Genomic DNA, 20,407 nt, shown 5'->3' on the forward strand with positions numbered 1-20,407 from the left:
TGGTTTCAAATAGAGTTCACTTATGACACACGCTCTGAGTAGACTTGTTTTCCTTTGGGGACCCAGACCCAAGGGAATTCGGTCTCATGCTTGCCACGGCGGTCCCAATTTCAATGAGAAGCTGACCCTGAGGGGCAGATGATAGGTTGGTCACATCCCTTAAATTGTGACAAAATGCTGAAAAATAGTTGACGAAAGATGGTGTAAGAGCGCATGTCTATCGTCAGCCAAAAAACAATCGATAATTGTACGAGTGGGCCGGTGCTCATCTCGTCTTTTGAGATGTTTGAGGCTGCTTTAGACTGCGTAAGCGAATAGGAGGCGTTCGCTGTGTGGATGGCCACACCCTATATGTGGCAAGATTTGACGTTGTCAAATCACTGCAGTGTGGCGGACTGCAATGCAAAGATGTTGCTGGGGCAGGTACTCGGTACTTACAGGTCTGTGAGCGGAAAAGGTTGGCCACATCCCTTAATTGTGGTAGGAGTGTATTTGGAGGCAAATCGGTGCATAATTGTTGTGTAATTGAGTGGAAATTGGAGCGAAATTAGTAGCGAAAATGGAAGCCAATAGTAGACAATATGGCACACAATGTTTGTCAACGTAGTGTGGCCTCAAGCGATGTCGAGGGGCATTGTTGAGGCGGGCACTCGGCACTCACAGGTCTGTGTGCGGAAAAGGTTGGTCACATCCCTTGATTTAAATTGTGATGGTGTTTGGTGTTGAAGACGGAGCATAATTGGATGCCAAGCTCACTTTGTTTGTCAACGTAGTGCGGCCCTTTAAGCAACATCTAAGCAAAACCAAGCGCCGCCGTTAAATATCTCAATCTGGTTAACTTGTTAACCAGATACCGAGATATCAAAATCAATGAAAGAGGGACCTTGAGGCAAGCACGGAACTCGCGGTGGAGTTGCCGTGCAACCGGGTGCCATTACCCGAAAATGGAAGAGGAGGATGGATAGTCCTCCTCGGCCAAACCAAGGCTGGTTGACTTGAACACCCCAGCTCACCGCATTGGCACCAACTTGTTGGGCCGAAGATCAACGGACATTGATCTGTGTTTTACACCGGAGGTAAGTCTTCACGACAGGGACTCCCGTAATACACGTTCTTTCTAGAAACTATGTCTGACATAAAGGGTAGCAAACCATCCAAGCCGCCCAAAACTCACACGAATAGTTCAAAGGAAATGCCTACAAAACTTGGAGTTTACCAAGCCAGCGTTCCAAAAACGGCATGTAAGATGTGCAACAGTAAGGAGCACAAATTACGAAACTGCCAAAAATTCCGTAAGCTGTCCACGGCAGACAAAATAGCTTATGTGAAAAGCAACAACTGTTGTCTGAACTGCTTGTCGGCTGGGCACATAGTGACAAGATGCACGAGTCCATTCAACTGCAACTCATGTCACTCAAGGCACAACACCTTGCTCCACCTTCAGACAGCTAATCCAAAAACAACATCAACAACGCCCCAAAGGGGCAACCAACATAACAATGATAACGTACCCTCCACTTCCCAACAGGCAAGGGCAAGGATGGACTCTGAAAAGAGAAAAGAGAATATTAATAGCGTCTCTTCCTGTCATGCACATACAACAAAGGGTGTATTACTAGGCACAGCACGAGTGAAAATAAACTATAATGGAGTGGATTTCTCTGCGAGAGCACTTATAGACTCTGGGTCTGAATGTTCGTTTATAACAGAAAGGCTCAAAAACAGAATACATCTGCCATCGAAACGATTGCACGTCCAAGTTTCAGGCATTAATAATACACCATCTGCGCAGGTGAAAGAATCCTGCTTCATAAGACTGGGTTCCCTCATAGACCCCTTAGTATGCATTGATACAGTCGTTCTGGTCCTACCTCAGTTAACAGGGGATCTTCCAACATGTCAAGTTGACGCAATGACTCGACAAGAGTTCCCTGATTTTGTTCTGGCGGATAAAAGGTTCTTCGTTAACGAACCAGTTGACCTAATCCTAGGAGGCGACATTTATCCTCAAGTAATTCTAGACGGCATACGGAAGAACGTCTTAAATACGCTTCTCGCCCAAGAAACCGTCTTCGGTTGGATATTAACCGGTCGCACAGAAGCAACTCAGCCAGTTAATAACCGAGTATCTTTTTTTAATGAAATCAGCATCGAGAAACAATTGACTGCCTTTTGGGAGTTAGAAGATATCCCTAAGAAAAGTTCCCTCACTGAGGATAATGTCTATTGCGAGGCACTTTACAAAGCGACAACAAAAAGGAATACCGATGGGAAATACATCGTAGCCCTACCATTCAAGCAGGGGTTTCCAAACAGCATCACATTAGGGCCCTCTATGAAAAGCGCTTGCTCTCAGTTTTACCGAAACGAGACGCGCCTATCGAAAACGCCAGCCCTACAAACTGAATACAACAGAGTATTATCGGAATACGAAACACTAGGGCATATGACAAAAGTTCCCACAATTATCCCTCCCCATTCAACAAATTGCTAATTTTTGCCTCATCATGCGGTAATAAAAGAGTAGAGCACGACTACAAAAGTAAGAGTAGTTTTTAACGCATCGTGTCCCACTGCCAATGACACTAGTTTGAATGACGTGTTATACACCGGTCCCGTACTGCAGGCCGACCTAACAATTCTGCTCCTTCGTTGGCGATTCTTCAAATATGTCTTTAACAGCGACATAGAGAAGATGTATCGCCAAATATGGGTAATGCCCAACCAAACCCAGTTTCAAAGAATAGTATTTCGCAATAATCAAGGGGATCCTATCAACGTCTATGAATTAAAGACAGTAACGTTTGGAGTTAACTGTTCTCCTTATCTGGCAATAAGGACACTGCACCAACTAGCAGATGATGTAGAAACTTCATCACCCATAGCAGCCAGCATTCTGCGTACAAGCATGTACGTCGATGACGTGCTAGCAGGAGGCCACAGCAGCGAGTCAACAATTAAAGCTCGGGAGGAAGTCACCCACGCACTACGGTCAGCAGGTTTTTCTTTGCGAAAGTGGACTTCGAACTGCAGCCGGATACTGAAAGGAATCCCAAAATCCCACTTGCTAAACGAAGATTTTCTGGAATTCGAGGATGCGAGTACAGTCAAAACATTAGGCATCAGATGGAACGCGCATTCGGATTAGTTCTATTTTACCGCAAAACCTATCGAAAATCGTGAGGTCCTGACGAAAAGGGCAATACTTTCAGCGATCGCCAAACTCTTCGATCCTTTGGGATGGCTCGCGCCAGTCATCATAGTAGCCAAGATCATAATGCAAAACATCTGGCTGGAAGCAACTGACTGGGACGAGACAGTGTCCACGCGTACCCTAGATAATTGGCAAACCTTTATGGAGGACTACCCGGATATTAACAATATTCAGATACCAAGATGAGTAAATGTTACACCAAATGCGGACGTTGAATAACATGGGTTCTGCGACGCATCCGAAAAAGCCTAGGCAGCTACAATATTTCTTAGGGCAAGGGTTAATGAGGAGGTCCACGTCAGCTTACTAATAGCGAAAACAAGAGTAGCTCCCGTAAAAACAATTTCTCTACCTAGATTAGAACTGTGTGGAGCAGTCTTGTTAGCCGAAACTTTAGAATCAGTGCGCGAAAACCTGAACTTGGGAAAATTCCATACACATCTATGGACTGACTCAACGATCGTTTTAGCGTGGATTAAAAAACCTCCCTGCTCTTGGTCAACATTTGTTGCTCATCGAGTAACCAAAATCGTAGAAAAGGTAGGGAAAAGTGCCTGGCACCACGTAGAGTCTGCATCAAACCCAGCAGATTTAGCCAGCAGAGGGGTGTCAGCAAAAGACCTAGTCGCAAGCTCCTTGTGGTGGCAGGGACCTTCTTGGTTACAAGAAGACAATTCAAAGTGGCCAAATCAAGAAAAGGAGTATCAGACGAATATTGAGCAAAAGCGCGTAAAAGCCTTTACCACATCAAAAATAAATGGAAATGAGGATATCCCAGAAAGGTTTTCAGAACTTTCAAGAGCCTTGCGGGTCATATCATATATTATAAGGTTCTCGCAAAGAACCAATACTAAAACAAAATCTTCCTTTAAAGCGGAATAGTACTTCATTCCACCCAATGAAATTCAGGCCACGACAAGTCGTTTAATAACTCTCTACCAACGGAAGCATTATTCGGAGGAACTTTCGAGTTTAAAATCCGGGAAACACATCGGTTCAAAGAGTGAAATCCTGCCTCTTACCCCCCCCCCTTGTCAATGAAAAGGGCATATTGAGGGTGGGCGGTCGTCTTTCAGGGGCCAAGGATCTTCCCTACAGTGAACGGCACCCGATCATTCTGCCATATGAATGCCGGCTCACACGACTTGTTGTCCAGTTCATCCACAAAGATACCCTGCATGGTGAGAACCAACTGATGTTTCGTCGCCTACGCACATAATATTGGATTCCTAGGGTAAAAAATATGATCTGATCGGTCATACATAATTGCAAAACCTGCACCATATTCCGCAAACGGACCCAAACTCAACTGATGGGAGATCTACCTCCAGAGCGTACCACCTTTTCCCGGGCTTTCACAAATACGGGGGTAGATTTTGCCGGACCGTTTGACATCAAATCTTATAGCGGAAGAGGATGCCGCATATCAAAGGGTTACGTCTGCCTCTTTGTCTGCTTTGCCACCAAGGCGTTTCATTTAGAAGTTGCGAGTGACCTCAGTACCGCCGCCTTTTTAGCAGCTTTCGATCGGCTTGTCGCCAGGCGAGGATGTCCAAAGAACATATACTCCGACAACGGAACAAACTTCGTCGGTGCCTCTCGAGCACTTCGATCCGAACTCAAAGCTTTCCTCGCCGATGCGCGTAACCAAACCCTATCGAAGTACTCTCACCAAACCCTTCAATGGCACTTCATACCTGCAGCCGCCCCTCATATGGGCGGACTGTGGGAAGCTGGAGTCAAAAGTTTTAAAAACCACTTCAAAAAGATAGCGTTGGACTACAAATTTACTATGGAGGAGTTCAGTACCCTTCTTTGCAGAGTTGAGTATTGTCTCAACTCGAGACCTCTGAGCCCCTCCTCCAACGACCCGTCCAGCTTGGAACCACTCACTCCGGGACACTTCCTCATTGGCGGTCATCTACTAGCCCCACCAGAGATTGCCGTCAGTGAAAATCGTGCCTCACTTGTCAACCGCTGGGAGAAGCTGAAGGCATTACATCAAACGTTTTGCAAACGGTGGAAGTCCGAATATCTCACCGAATTGCAAAAACGCACCAAGTGGAAACACCCACAATCCAATCTGAAACAAGGGGACCTGGTAGTCATAAAAGAGGAAAATTTACCTCCGAACGAATGGAGATTAGGACGAATAACCAAACTCCATTATGGAGCCGACAAACGAGTTAGAGTCGTCGAGCTTGATACGGCGATAGGGCACACGACGAGACCAATCACAAAGTTGGTCTTGCTTCCTCCTTGTGAGGAGAGGGTCGGAGATATTTAATAACCCACTTCTCATTCTCCCTAATTCCACTTCTTTTCTAGTCAGGGTGTGACACCGAATTAGGGATCTGAAGCTTGTCTATAATTCTTATTATTCTATTACAAATTATCCAAGACCAGCAAACCCTTCATGCAACACTCCTTAGGAACCAATTTCAAAACAACGATGCGGTTGGCCAATTGCATTGCTCTTTAAAATAGGTCTGGGTTTAAAAGCTTTTTCCTATCAGCCATGAAATTATTATACAACAGGAAAATTTCCTGTCTGCAAACCTATATTTTATCTAAACAATAGTACACCTTTGCAGATGGCATTGGGTTAAAATTGCCTAATGTTTAGTTATAAAGGTGAATATGAGCTCAAGTGGGAACGCGTTGGTTAGGCCATATCTATATATATATATAACTTAACTAATTCACCTCGGCGCAAGACTTGCTTTCATGCGCCCATGGCCTTGCTTTGGGCATAAGTGAAATGTACGCTCCTATGTTTAGCGGAGCCATTCACACACCTCCTATTTGGCGGAGTCACATTCAGACAACTGCCTATGTTTTGGCATGAGTGAAATGTACGCTCCTATGTTTAGCGGAGCCATTCACACACCTCCTATCTGGCGGCGAAGTCACATTCATACAAACAAAAAGATGGGGGCCAAACCAACACGTTCCCAAAATTTTACTCATAATAATGGCCTAGCTTCAGCATGCTCCTCTAAGACTTTAATAGCTGACAAAAAAAGTTTTTCCCTGAAGTTTTAAAGCTGATAGCTTAGTGCACCAAGTTTTTTCTCACGTGCGTGGAGCACAAAAGGTTTCCAATCATTTTTTATTTTTAACTTTATTAAAAAAAAAAAAATTAATTACCCTATGAAGCACCGATTAGGGTATTGGAGCAAAACGATAATTTTGGGGAAGTTGTTTTCCGAAATTAGGCTCCAAAGCATACTAAATGGCTTTAGGCATGGAAAAAAACCCGGTTTCTAGCGCTGCTGTCCTCAAAGAACGCATCCCAAAAATTTAGAACAGTATAACCCCGGTTAACGAATTTAGTAGCCTCAACGCCACGACGGTTTCAAGATGTTATTAAAACAAACATTATTTAGAGCTGCGTGAGGTTATTCATGCTAAAACAGGTTATGTGTGTACTGTATGGACGTTGGTTTTTGTTTTTTTTTGTTTCTTTCCGTGTCTCCGTGTCGCATTCTGGGACTTTTAGGTAAATATTTGCCTCAGCCGAGGGTTGTTCCATGCGGGGTGGTGGACTCGGCGTTGCCATCATTTTGATCCACGAAAGTTGATCGGCAATCTTTGCTTTGGTCATTTCATACGTATCAAGGCAAGCGCATTGTTTGCCTTGTACTGAACTCTTAAAGCCTTCAGGGAAACTTTCGTCTGGTTTCGAAAATACCAGATCGTAACCGATTGAAGCCGTGCCCAATAATCATCTAGTGATTTGTCTTTGATCATGAGATACGACTCAGTGTGGTCTTGAATCGGTGCCTCGTTAAATTTTGCACTGTATCTCATGAGATTGTCACTTTCCGCGAAGAATTTTACGCGGATGGGTCAACTGATTTGGATTTTGGGCGAGGGGAGGTTGCCCTTTCCTTGGCCGTTTCTTCTTTTGGGCCATCTTTTGGTTTTGTCCCGGTTTCGGACGTTTTTGGGGGACTGAGAGACATTTTATTAATTTTATTAATTTCAACAAGTATTTTTTAATAACTTCGAAAAAACTTTAACTTTTACTTTAAAGATTAAACAAATGTATGTAAAAGTATTGAATACAAATATACTCGTACAAAGGAGCGCGTCCGCGGTTGCCGGTTGTTAGTGCTTGACTGGTTCGTTGCAATTATTGTTGAAGACGGTGTCAGTGGTCGTTTGTTAGTTTTGGCGCACGGCTACGCGTAAGGACGGCGCGCGCCGCCCTCTAATTATTGTGACGTAGGCGGCTTAAACACTGGCCTTAAAATTGCTCTAACAGCTTTGGTTTTCGAGATATCCTAACCTAAAAGTGCAAAAACACCGTTTTTACCCATATTTGAGGTTATGTAGCCTTACAGATGTTTCTTTCACCAAAATTAAAGGATGTCATCTTTAAATACAAGTCTTCTTCTTTCTAATGGCGTTGAGTTTGTTCAAATATCACTTTTTTCGGTGAGATATCGCATTTTGAAATTTTCATGTTTCTAAAGGCACATAACATATGGTTTCTGGGTCTGAATGTTGGTTAAATTTTGTCGGCCTGTGTAATTAGAAAAAACTCGCATTGATTTGAAAGGTTGTCATTTAAAACCCCCAACTTAAAAATGTTTTGACGATGAGTTTATTCCCCATCATAGTATATCTTACAGGGAATCTTAACATTCATGCGACAGTCGCGCGTGAACGATGTAGAGTAAGAACACTTATGAAGCAAGTCTTGCTCAATTGAGGATAAGGAATACTTGTTTCACTCCAGACAGATAAACCTTACAATGAGGTAAATAAAGTACATCATACGCCATGCAATAACGCATTTTTTAAGTTTATTTACGCTACATTAAGCCCTATCCCCAAGTTAAATAAAAATTAGAAATACACGTTGCCAAAACTTAAATGGGATAAATGACAAATAAAACATAATTATAGTCGATAGATTTTTTGTAAGCAGTCTGGATTTTTTTATTTGAAAAATAGAACGCCGCTAAAACTAGTTTCAATAAGAAAATCCACTTATCATCGTTTCAAAAATCCATTAAAGACGTAAATCCCTTATTTCTCGTTGTCTGAGTAGATCTGTTCCCGGTTTTTGGTGTACCTACTGCTTTTTATCCGTTATGCATGCAACTCCCGTTTTATGTTAACCTTAAATGACATCTGTGAAATAAATTTTTGAAGAGAATATTTTTATAGCTAACTAGCTTTTACTCGCGGGCCTGTCCGCAATGAGAAAATAATATATATAGGCTATTCACGTTAGCCTGCTTATCAAGTTATGTATCTATTTAAAAAATTTTTTCTGTCTAATATATTTTATTTTTGTAATGGAGTAAAAAAAATAACTAAATGTGCTCAAATGAACCCGAAATTATCCAGAAAAAGCCACAATCTGAAGGTCTCGCTGGAGGATCCCGAAAACCATCCAGAAATGCCCCCGGAAGGTTCTCTAAAAAGTCCCGTAATAGTCCCGAAAAGACAACGACACTATTCTAGACTGATCCAAAGAAATACACAGAAATGATACCTGAAGGGTACCCAAATGATCAGGAAAGAGTCCAGAAAAAGTCACGAAATGACGGGATCTAGAAAACCAAACAGAAATGATTCCGGAAGGGTCCTTAAATGATCACGAAATAGTCCCAAAAAAATCCCGAAATGACCGGTATCCCAGACGGAACAGGAAATGATCTCGGAAGGGTCCCTAAATTATTCCTGAAAAACTCCAGCAAAAGTCACGAGCAACGACGGGATCTAGGAGGCCATCCAGAAATGATCCCTGAAGGACCCCAAATGATCCCAAAATGGACACGATAAAGCCCCAAATTAACCTGACGGGATCCCGAACGGATTCAGTAAACCATCCAGAAATTATGCCGGAAGGATCCCGAAATAATACATAAAAAGTCATGAAATTACCCCGACGGTATCCCGAAGACCAATTAGAATTGATGCCAGAAAGGTCCCCAAATGTACCCGAAGTACCCCTGAAAAAGTCCCGAATTGACCCTAACGAGATCCCGCACCGATCCCGAAACGAATTCAGAAATGGTGCCGGCAGGGTCTCGAAATGATACCGAAATAGTCCTCAAATTACCCTGACGCGATTCCGGGCGGATCCTGAAAACCATTCAGAATTGATCCCTGAAGGGTCCGCAAATGATCCCGAAATAACCCTGACCCGAAACTGGATCCCGAAAGCTGTCCAGAAATGATACCGGCAGGGCCCCAAAATAATCCCGAAATAGTCCCGAAATTACCCTGACGAGATCTCGGACGAATCCCTAAAATCATCCAGAAATGATCCCGGAAGGGTCCCGAAATTACATTACACATTCACAATAAAAATAAAAAGCATCCCGAAATGGTAATGCGATACATGTATTAGCACGCATTTTGGGATGCCAAATCCGAATTATGTATCAGAATTGGCTTAACGGATCTAGGTTGGTCCTTAACCTCCAAAAACAGAAACAAATTAATGGCGATAGGGTGTTTGTTTTGCATTGCACAGCCACAAAAAAGGTATCCCGATCTCAAGCTTGAAAATATATTATCAAAACATCTCCGGTATGCGGACCAAAACCAAAAAAGTTCTTCTGGCTACATCTCGATGTGATGTTATTGTACATGTTATTGTGGAAACTTGGCTAAACAAGGATTTTTTTGATGCTGAATTTTTTTACCCGAATCTTTTTCAAGTTTATCGAAAAGATAGGCATGCATTCAAAACTGGCTGTTTAAGAGGTGGTGGTGTCTTGGTTGCGGTAAGGCGTACGTTTATACCAGCTTTGTGTATGTATCTTTGGATCATTTGGAAAATTGTTCATCTGCGTATCTTATATACAGCCTAGTAGGCCTGAATCATTATATTCAGTGCATGTTGACAATGTAAATAATCTGTTTGAAAACAATTCAGGCAATAATTTTGCATATTAGGTGATTTCAACTTAAATAAAATTGTTTGGTCTAATCTCTTGAATAATGGTATCTGAACACCTACCAATATAAGCTTATCATTAAATCAACTTTTTGGTTAGTTTATTTAGCATACATTTTACACAGATTAATACTTTTTTCAATGCTCTCTGTAACATTCTTGATCTTTTTTTTGTTAATGAAAACTTGAATTTTTGGTTAGATCAGCCATGGGCAAAACGGCTCGTATGAGCCTTTTGCTCATACGGGCACGCTTTGCATATTTAAGTACTAGGTGACGGACGATCAAGTGCAGGTATTTGGGGCGAAGAACACAGGAAGAGAACAATATGCAAACACATCTTGCTCATCTTGCTTAATACATATTTAACAGATACCAAGCCATGTGGAAAATAGAGCTGCCACCACTCTTATTATGTTCAAATTATTAAGCGTTTTAGGATAAACTAGCCTTTACCGGCGGCTTGGGTCGCACTAAAGGCCACAAATTTTTTCACTTTCAAATTTTTTTTTTTGTTTTCCATGATGTGTTAAATAAATGTATACAGAATATAAAATGACATGACAAAACGAGGATTTTCAAAATTAAAAAAAAAAATAAATAACTTACTAATAAATTACAAGAAATATTTTCTGAAATGAAGTTCTTCTTTTATTCAGCACACTATCTCGAGTGATATAACAACTATATAAAAATAGTCATAAAAACCTTTCTTTCAAACCCGCTTATTGCTGGTTCAATTTTCTATCGACCAATCCAAAGATTCGAGCCGTCGGAGCTTGTATTTACAGAAAAGATCGGTTATTTCTTCAATGTCCGTTTCTATTTCTCTGTGGACGTTCCCTAGTGTCAGACCATTCAGTCGATTTTCAGACATGTTGACTCTCAAATAAGTCTTCAAGCGCTTTAGAACAGAAAAAGAACGCTCTGCGGTCGCTGATGTCACGGGGATAGTCGCAAATATTTTTGGAACAGTGTCGTCGCGTTTGGAAAAAATGAAGAAAAGTGTGCTGATTTAATGATTTTCAGGGCATCAGTAGCTGTTTGAGTACTCTTGAATGGATCACTTTTGCAATGGTTATGCCACAATAAAATCTCATTTTTCAGCACTGTCTCATTGTGACTGGTGAGATCTTCTTTTTAACTTTAGCAGCAAGTACAATTTCTTCAATCGTTATACTGCAGAGTATGCTGGAATCAGTCCCTCCAGAGGCAGTATTTTCAAAAATTCACCTTTGAACCTTGACGTCAATGAAGAAATCATGTAGTCCAGGAAAGGGTAGTAAATTGTAGCTCTGTAATTCGGGTTTAGCCCCTAGCCCTTTTTTGGCCGTCTTTAAAATGTTTGCCCTTTTTTGGCTCCAAATCTATTTGGGCAACTCGGATTGTTAAATTTGTAATGTGTTTATCAAATGACATCGAAATTTTATTTTATTTTTTTCGTTATGATGGTGTGGAAGCTTGGTAATCAGCTGATAATAAAACATTAATCGATTATCAATTGTAATCACTTACACAACGTAGAAATGAAAAGGTAAGGAAATATTTTGCATAAAACGCAACTAAAGAATTTTTTTATCAGATATTTAATAAAAAAGCAAGTGCCAGGAACAGCAGAAAACTTCGAAAATGAAGAAAGCGATGAAAGTGATGAAATTCGTTTCGATGACAAGACCAGCCATGTGTGCCAGCGGTTTTTTCTTATATTTGGCGAACAAAGTAATTACTGCTTACTTAACGTATTTTTATTATTAAAAAATATAAATAGAATTATAACAAGTAAGGACGGGGCTGACAATATGTAAAAACATCGAAACGCGTAGGAGAACAAGGAAAAACTTAGTTTTTGTCTTTAATTAACGGCCTTAAAGCTCTGAAAATCAAAATATTTAAATTTCAACAATTGGCCCAAAAATTATTAAAATTAAAGCAATCGGAGAGCTAAACCGAAGCACAAATAAAACATAAAACTAACAAAATGAAACACTTTTTCAAACACATAAGTTATAAGTATGACGAGACCACCTGTTACATTATTAAGCAATACAACAAATACAATAAAAAACTTTGCAAACAACAACAAAGGTTAAAATTTGTACTGCGATGCAAAGATTTCGGGATCACACCATCACATTTAAAGGGTAAGACAGACAGAATCAAAAACGGGTTTAAATTGGAGAAAACAAAGAAAGAGATGGAGAAAATGCAAAAACAATTTATATTGAAAATTTTAAACCTAGAAATAAAGGAAGCCAATATTCAAATTAAAATCATCAGTACCGATATAAGAAACATTAGGGATGACCTAAAAAAGCGACTAGATGAGGATGATTTTACTTCGGTGTTGGCAAGTGAAAAACAATTTATAAACAAAATACACACTGCCACAGAGGAACACTTAAATTCAAAACTACAAGTGCATGTCAGAAAAAATTTTGAAATGTTTGGTCTAAGGACGAACGAAGAGTGGTTTATAAACGAAACCAATATACCAGTATCACAAGAAAACCGTTGGCTACTATCAATGGGGAAAAAATTTGCGTTACCAGTTTCGAAGAAAACCTTTTCACCCATTCATTTGATTGCAGACTTAGAACAAGGAATTCAAACAATAGAAGATGAGAGACAAAAAGATATACTGAGATGTAATCTAGCAACGAAAATAAACACATATAAAAACAAAATACCCAACAATCCAAAAGAAAAATTTATTTTAAAAATATTTGAAAACACCAGAAACTTCGTTAAAAAACATAAAGATACAATATCGTTACAAACGCAGACAAAGGAAACAAACCGTAATGATGTACAAAATGGATTATGAATAAAAAATGGAACAATTACTCAATGACAAAAACACATACAAAACAATAAGAAATGATCCCACGCAACAGTTATTAAGGAAAAACAATAATATAATAAACAACATCTATAAACAGAAAAATATTAATCTTAAAATTAAAAAACAGCTCACTTGCACAGCGGCCACTGCACCAAGGCTATACGGACTTCCAAAGATCCATAAAGAGAACAGCCCTCTGAGACCAATATCATCTTCCGTAGGTGTGCCATGCTATAAACTCTCTAGACACATAGGACTAATAATGAAAAACATAATTAGTGATACCCTAAACATAAGTAATTCTGTACAACTAAAGAACAACCTTAGAGATGTGACGGTGGAAGATGACGAAATGCTAATATCTTTCGATGTAACATCCCTCTTTACCAACATTCCGGTACAATTGGCTTTTTGCACAATTATGAGACAATGGGCAACGTTAAAAGATCATACGACGTTAACAAACAAACAATTTCAAACCTGCTTGGAATTTTGTTTGAGGGATAATAGTTACTTTACATACGATGGAAAATTCTATCAACAGGTTTACGGAATGCCAATGGGCAACCAACTGTCACCAACTGTAGCTGATATAGTGCTGGATAAGATTCTTGACGACAGCATTGCCGAATTAAAAACTAAGGAAATATATATCAAATACATAAATAAGTATGTAGATGATATATTCGCAATAATAAAAACCAAGGACGCGGAAGAAATACTAAAAACTCTAAACAGACAACATAATAAAATCCAATTTACAATAGAAAAAGAGAGAGAAAACAAAATAGCCTTCCTAGACGTTGAAATAATAAAATCAAACAATAAAATTAAAACTAATTGGTACTCCAAGGCCGTAAACGATAAACTATCACTCCAACCACCCATGGGTGCAGAAGAAAAATACGACAATTAACTTTATTAAGAAAGTTCTAAACTTAAGCGAACAGGAGTTCATGAAAGAAAACGAACGACGAATTAAAAACATTTTATACAAAAATGCGTACCCTAATAAACTCATCGACGCATGGATTACAACAACCAAGGCAAACATACCTAACAATGCGCGAAATAATGTAAGCTTAAGAACTGAAAACGAAAAGAAAATATACACAGGCGTCAAATACATACCAGGCCTAACAGACAACAAATCAATGCAAAGCTTAATAAAGAACAACAACATAAAAATTGCACACAAACCAAACCAAACACTTAGCACAATATTTACACAAACAAAGGACAAGATAAGCAAATATCAACAACACGACGTAGTGTATGAAATAAAGTGCAATGGAGCAATAGGAGAAGAAAGTGATAAAATATATATTGGAACCACGAAGAGATCGTTAAACATAAGAATAAATTAGCATAAAACCGACGCGAAAAACAAAAAAACCACTACAGCTCTTGCTGAGCACCTGGCTAGCACAGGCCATACAGCAGATTTTGAGAACACGAAAATTATAGATATTGAGAGAAGGGAGAAAACGAGATTAACATTAGAAGGGCTGCGCATACAACAAAAGTAAACAAAATGATGAATTTCAAAGAAGATGTGGATAACATAAACTGCGCCTACGCGACTGCAATCAATTACAGTGTACGAGGCAATGGACACAGTGGCTCTTTTTAAATGTGCAGAATGTTGTGTTATTTATTATTATTGTTATTGTTGTAGTCACAATTAAATTATATTTTAATGTGTGTAATTATACAAATTAATGTAAGTAAAATATTGATGAATGTTGGTTGTTGTGAAAATATTAATAATTTTCATTTTTGTTTTATGTTAAATAAACCAGGCTCCCTGAAGAAGATGTAAAAACATCGAAACGCGTAGGAGAACAAGGAAAAACTTAGTTTTTGTCTTTAATTAACGGCCTTAAAGCTCTGAAAATCAAAATATTTAAATTTCAACAATTGGCCCAAAAATTATTAAAATTAAAGCAATCGGAGAGCTAAACCGAAGCACAAATAAAACATAAAACGTAACAAAATGAAACACTTTTTCAAACGAAGGTGAGAATTCCTTTTTTTTTTCAAGTGTAAAATTCGATAAAGTTAAGCTAGTGTGATTAATCAAATACTTTCAAATTTAAATTTTGCACTTACTTTTGAATTATTGAATAAAGAAAGTTTGTTATTAATTAGATTAGTGAAAGTGTTGGTTTTTCCTTAAGACACTAACTAGTTACTTTTTATCTTTCTTTTTGGTGTTACGTGCGAACGAATCCCCATCGTCCCGAACTACACGCAATCATTGGTCCTATCGCGCCAGGAAAATCGAAGTGAACACAATATTCAGCCAGCGCATTAAAATTTAAAGTGAAAAATTTTTCAACAAATTATTTAGAATCGACGGTGAAAATTTGCAAGAATATAAGTGGGAATTAAAATAAATACCAGCGATCAGCCATTAAGTAGCGACGAGTGGTAATAGCGAGCATTGTATATACACAGTCATCACATCATAAAGTCCGCATATCACATTATCATCGCATCATACAGTCATCACATCATAAAGTCCGCACATCACATTATCATCGCATCATACAGTCATCACATCATACAGTCCGAACATCATATAGTCATCGCATCATACAGTCAACACTTCATACATTCCGCACATCATACATTCAACACTTCATACAGTCCGCACATCTACCCACATATCATAAAGCACATCATCACTTAAGCGAAACAAGGTACGTTGGTTTTATTAGTTCATGCACCACCATTTTTTTTTTGCAATACGTGAACGTATAGAAGTGAACTTGTTATAGGTTTATAATCCGAAGTAGGTGGAAATTTCGTGTTTTTTAAACATACCAATCTGCTTTTGACTATCGGTTGACTCCCCCACCAGGCAGACAGGCAGTGAAAAAAAAAAAATTTTTTTTTCTCTCCTCACCTTCACTGCACTGTGCAACATAAGACTTAGGGATAGTCTCCTTTCATTCGAAAATTCGATAAGAAGTACACAATACCTTTATTTCCACCTGGTTGATGTTTTTGTAAACTTGTCACAGATTCACTTCAGTTTATACACTTGTACACAATATCCAAGCCACTGCGACTTATATACACCATTGGATGGCTAGTGGCTGGTAGCAGACACTATTTACATACAGTCCATATAAAGTTATTTTCAAAATTGTGAATCAAACAGGAAAACAAATCAAAATAAATAAGTTCATTACGCTTTTCATCGTCGAAGAACTACACAATTGCATTCAATACCTTTTTTTCTTGGAATACTAGTTTGGTTTGGCACAATTAGCCCACTTCATTTTTTCATCAAATAACAATTTTGACACATTAAATTTGCATCCAAATTTCTATCTGTGTCACTCTTAGAAATTTCAACAACAACACACAAATAATTAGGCACATTAAATCTGGGAACAGATTTCTATCTGTGTCAATTCTTATAGTTTCGCTTTCGTTGCAAGCACAATACTCCAGAGTCATTACTTCCGCTCTCGTTCCTTAAAAGAGATAAGATATTTAAAATAATAAAAAAAATGGAGACCTACATAAGAATGACAGACTCCATAGGGGAGTTTGAGCAGGAGTTCAATGCGAAGCCAATCGCTGAACAAAACAAACACACCTTTGCAAAAGGAGCTGAAATCACTATGGAAGAAGACAAAGTCACTTTATGAAGCTCTCCTCAACTCCACAGATATAACGAAAGAGGACCTGCAATTCATTAAGCAGAAAAATAAAAGCTGTTTCGCATGCTATATGAAATGCATGGCTACAATTGCTGCTGAAGTGGAAAAATTAGCACCACCACAAATGCCCTGCCACAAAAGTGGAAACCAATCCCAATCATGGACATAAAATTCGGCTGCCCCCTTGCGATACCGATGTGTTTAAAGGTGATTACATTTCTTGGCCGGCTTTTAGAGATATGTTCACGGCCTTATATATTCTCAACAAGGATCTGCAAGATGTTGAAAAAATTTACTATCTAAGGCAGAAAACTCAAACGGAAGCAAAAGAAATAGTAGAAAGATGCTCCCTGACGAATGAAGGGTTTGAGACAGCCTGGAAAAACTTAAAAGACAGGTATGAGAATAAGTGTGTCCTAGTGAACACGCAATTGAAGCTTTTGTTTAATCTTACGGCAGTCGAATACGAATGCGGAACAGCAATAAAAAAATTACAACGCGAAATAAATAATTGCATATCGGCGCTTCAATGTCACAAAATCGACATTACAAACTGGGATGCAATTATAACATACTTATGTTCCACAAAGCACCCAGAATCCACCTTGGCGCTATGCGAACAAACCGTAGAGAAGAAAACGGACATCCCAAAATGGGAAGATATGGACAAATTCTTGTCCAGCCCTTTTCAGACTCTAGAAACTATGTTCCCCCTGTGGGTTAGGGGTTAGAATATGCCCACGGTAGGTATACCGGTCGTAAAAGGCGACCATAATACCATGGGTACCCAATCCATGAGTAAGGTGTTTTACTCGAAAGGTAGCAGGGTGGACGCAGTGTATCACCCTGTGGGACCCTAGGCAAGGTCTTTATAAAAAGTGCTACCGCGGGAGCAGGAGAAGCCAGTGTGATCTGGTGCACTGCATCGAACGATGCTTTGTACTCAGGTCTCACCTCCTGTCCTGGGATGGCCCCCTTGTGGGAGCATCGCGGTGGCTGTGGTTTCAAACAGAGTTCACTTATGACACACGCTCTGAGTAGACTTGTTTTCCCTTGGGGACCCAAGACCCAAGGGAATTCGGTCTCATGCTTGCCACGGCGGTCCCAATTTCATTGAGAAGCTGACCCTGAGGGGCAGATGATAGGTTGGTCACATCCCTTAAATTGTGACAAATGCTGAAAAATAGTTGACGAAAGATGGTGTAAGAGCGCATGTCTATCGTGAGCCAAAAAGCAATCGATAATTGTACGAGTGGGCCGCTGCTCATCTCGTCTTTTGAGATGTTTTGAGGCTGCTTTAGACTGCGCAAGCGAATAGAAGGCGTTCGCTGTGTGGCTGGCCACACCCTATATGTGGCAAGGTTTGACGTTGTCAAATCACTGCAGTGTGGCGGACTGCAATGCAAAGAGGTTGCTGGGGCAGGTACTCGGTACTTACAGGTCTGTGAGCGGAAAAGGTTGGCCACATCCCTTAATTGTGGTAGGAGTGTATTTGGAAGGAGTGGAGTGTATTTGGAGGCAAATTGGTGCATAATTGTTGTGTAATTGAGTGGAAATTGGAGCGAAATTAGTAGCGAAAATGGAAGCCAATAGAAGACGATATGGCACACAATGTTTGTCAACGTAGTGTGGCCTCAAGCGATGTCGAGGGGCATTGTTGAGGCGGGCACTCGGCACTCACAGGTCTGTGTGCGGAAAAGGTTGGTCACATCCCTTGATTTAAATTGTGATGGTGTTGGTGTTGAGGACGGCGCATAATTGGATGCCAAGCTCACTTCGTTTGTCAACGTAGTGCGGCCCTTAAGCAACATCTAAGCAAAACCAAGCGCCGCCAAATATCTCAATCTGGTTAACTTGTTAACCAGATACCGAGATATCAAAATCAATGAAAGAGGGACCTTGAGGCAAGCACGGAACTCGCGGTGGAGTTGCCGTGCAACCGGGTGCCATTACCCGAAAATGGAAGAGGAGGATGGATAGTCCTCCTCGGCCAAACCAAGGCTGGTTGACTTGAACACCCCAGCGCACCGCATTGGTACCAACTTGTTGGGCCGAAGATCAACGGACATTGATCTGTGTTTTACACCGGAGGTAAGTCTTCACGACAGGGACTCCCGTAATACACGTTCTTTCGTCTAGAAACTATGTCTGACATGAAGGGTAGCAAACCATCCAAGCCGCCCAAAACTCACACGAATAGTTCAAAGGAAATGCCTACAAAACTTGGAGTTTACCAAGCCAGCGTTCCAAAAACGGCATGTAAGATGTGCAACAGTAAGGAGCACAAATTACGAAACTGCCAAAAATTCCGTAAGCTGTCCACGGCAGACAAAATAGCTTATGCGAAAAGCAACAACTGTTGTCTGAACTGCTTGTCGGCTGGGCACACAGTGACAAGATGCACGAGTCCAGTCAACTGCAACTCATGTCACTCAAGGCACAACACCTTGCTCCACCTTCCGACAGCTAATCCAAAAACAACATCAACAACGCCCCAAAGGGGCAACCAACATAACAATGATAACGTACCCTCCACTTCCCAACAGGCAAGGGCAAGGATGGACTCTGAAAAGAGAAAAGAGAATATTAATAGCGTCTCTTCCTGTCATGCACATACAACAAAGGGTGTATTACTAGGCACAGCACGAGTGAAAATAAACTATAATGGAGTGGATTTCTCTGCGAGAGCACTTATAGATTCTGGGTCTGAATGTTCGTTTATAACAGAAAGACTCAAAAACAGAATACATCTGCCATCGAAACGATTGCACGTCCAAGTTTCAGGCATTAATAATACACCATCTGCGCAGGTGAAAGAATCCTGCTTCATAAGACTGGGTTCCCTCATAGACCCCTTAGTATGCATTGATACAGTCGTTCTGGTCCTACCTCAGTTAACAGGGGATCTTCCAACATGTCAAGTTGACGCAATGACTCGACAAGAGTTCCCTGATTTTGTTCTGGCGGATAAAAGGTTCTTCGTTAACGAACCAGTTGACCTAATCCTAGGAGGCGAAATTTATCCTCAAGTAATTCTAGACGGCATACGGAAGAACGTCTTAAATACGCTTCTCGCCCAAGAAACCGTCTTCGGTTGGATATTAACCGGTCGCACAGAAGCAACTCAGCCAGTTAATAACCGAGTATCTTTTTTTAATGAAATCAGCATCGAGAAACAATTGACTGCCTTTTGGGAGTTAGAAGATGTCCCTAAGAAAAGGTCCCTCACTGAGGATAATGTCTATTGCGAGGCACTTTACAAAGCGACAACAAAAAGGAATACCGATGGGAAATACATCGTAGCCCTACCATTCAAGCAGGGGTTTCCAAACAGCATCACATTAGGGCCCTCTATGAAAAGCGCTTGCTCTCAGTTTTACCGAAACGAGACGCGCCTATCGAAAACGCCAGCCCTACAAACTGAATACAACAGAGTATTATCGGAATACGAAACACTAGGTCATATGACAAAAGTTCCCACAATTATCCCTCCCCATTCAACAAATTGCAACTTTTTGCCTCATCATGCGGTAATAAAAGAGTAGAGCACGACTACAAAAGTAAGAGTAGTTTTTAACGCATCGTGTCCCACTGCCAATGGCACTAGTTTGAATGACGTGTTATACACCGGTCCCGTACTGCAGGCCGACCTAACAATTCTGCTCCTTCGTCGGCGATTCTTCAAATATGTCTTTAACAGAGACATAGAGAAGATGTATCGCCAAATATGGGTAATGCCCAACCAAACC

The 20,407-nt window shown here is 40.3% G+C and overlaps 1 protein-coding gene across 1 annotated transcript in view; it reads right to left on the minus strand.

Annotated features, from left to right (window-relative positions):
• The window catches only part of Ca-alpha1D (Ca[2+]-channel protein alpha[[1]] subunit D), a 6,221,746-nt gene that overhangs the window by 813,817 nt on the left and 5,387,522 nt on the right, over window positions 1-20,407 (minus strand). The window lies entirely within an intron of this gene.

This window comes from Eurosta solidaginis, chromosome X (genome assembly GCF_040869045.1).
Source record: "Eurosta solidaginis isolate ZX-2024a chromosome X, ASM4086904v1, whole genome shotgun sequence".
Lineage (NCBI taxonomy): Eukaryota > Metazoa > Arthropoda > Insecta > Diptera > Tephritidae > Eurosta > Eurosta solidaginis.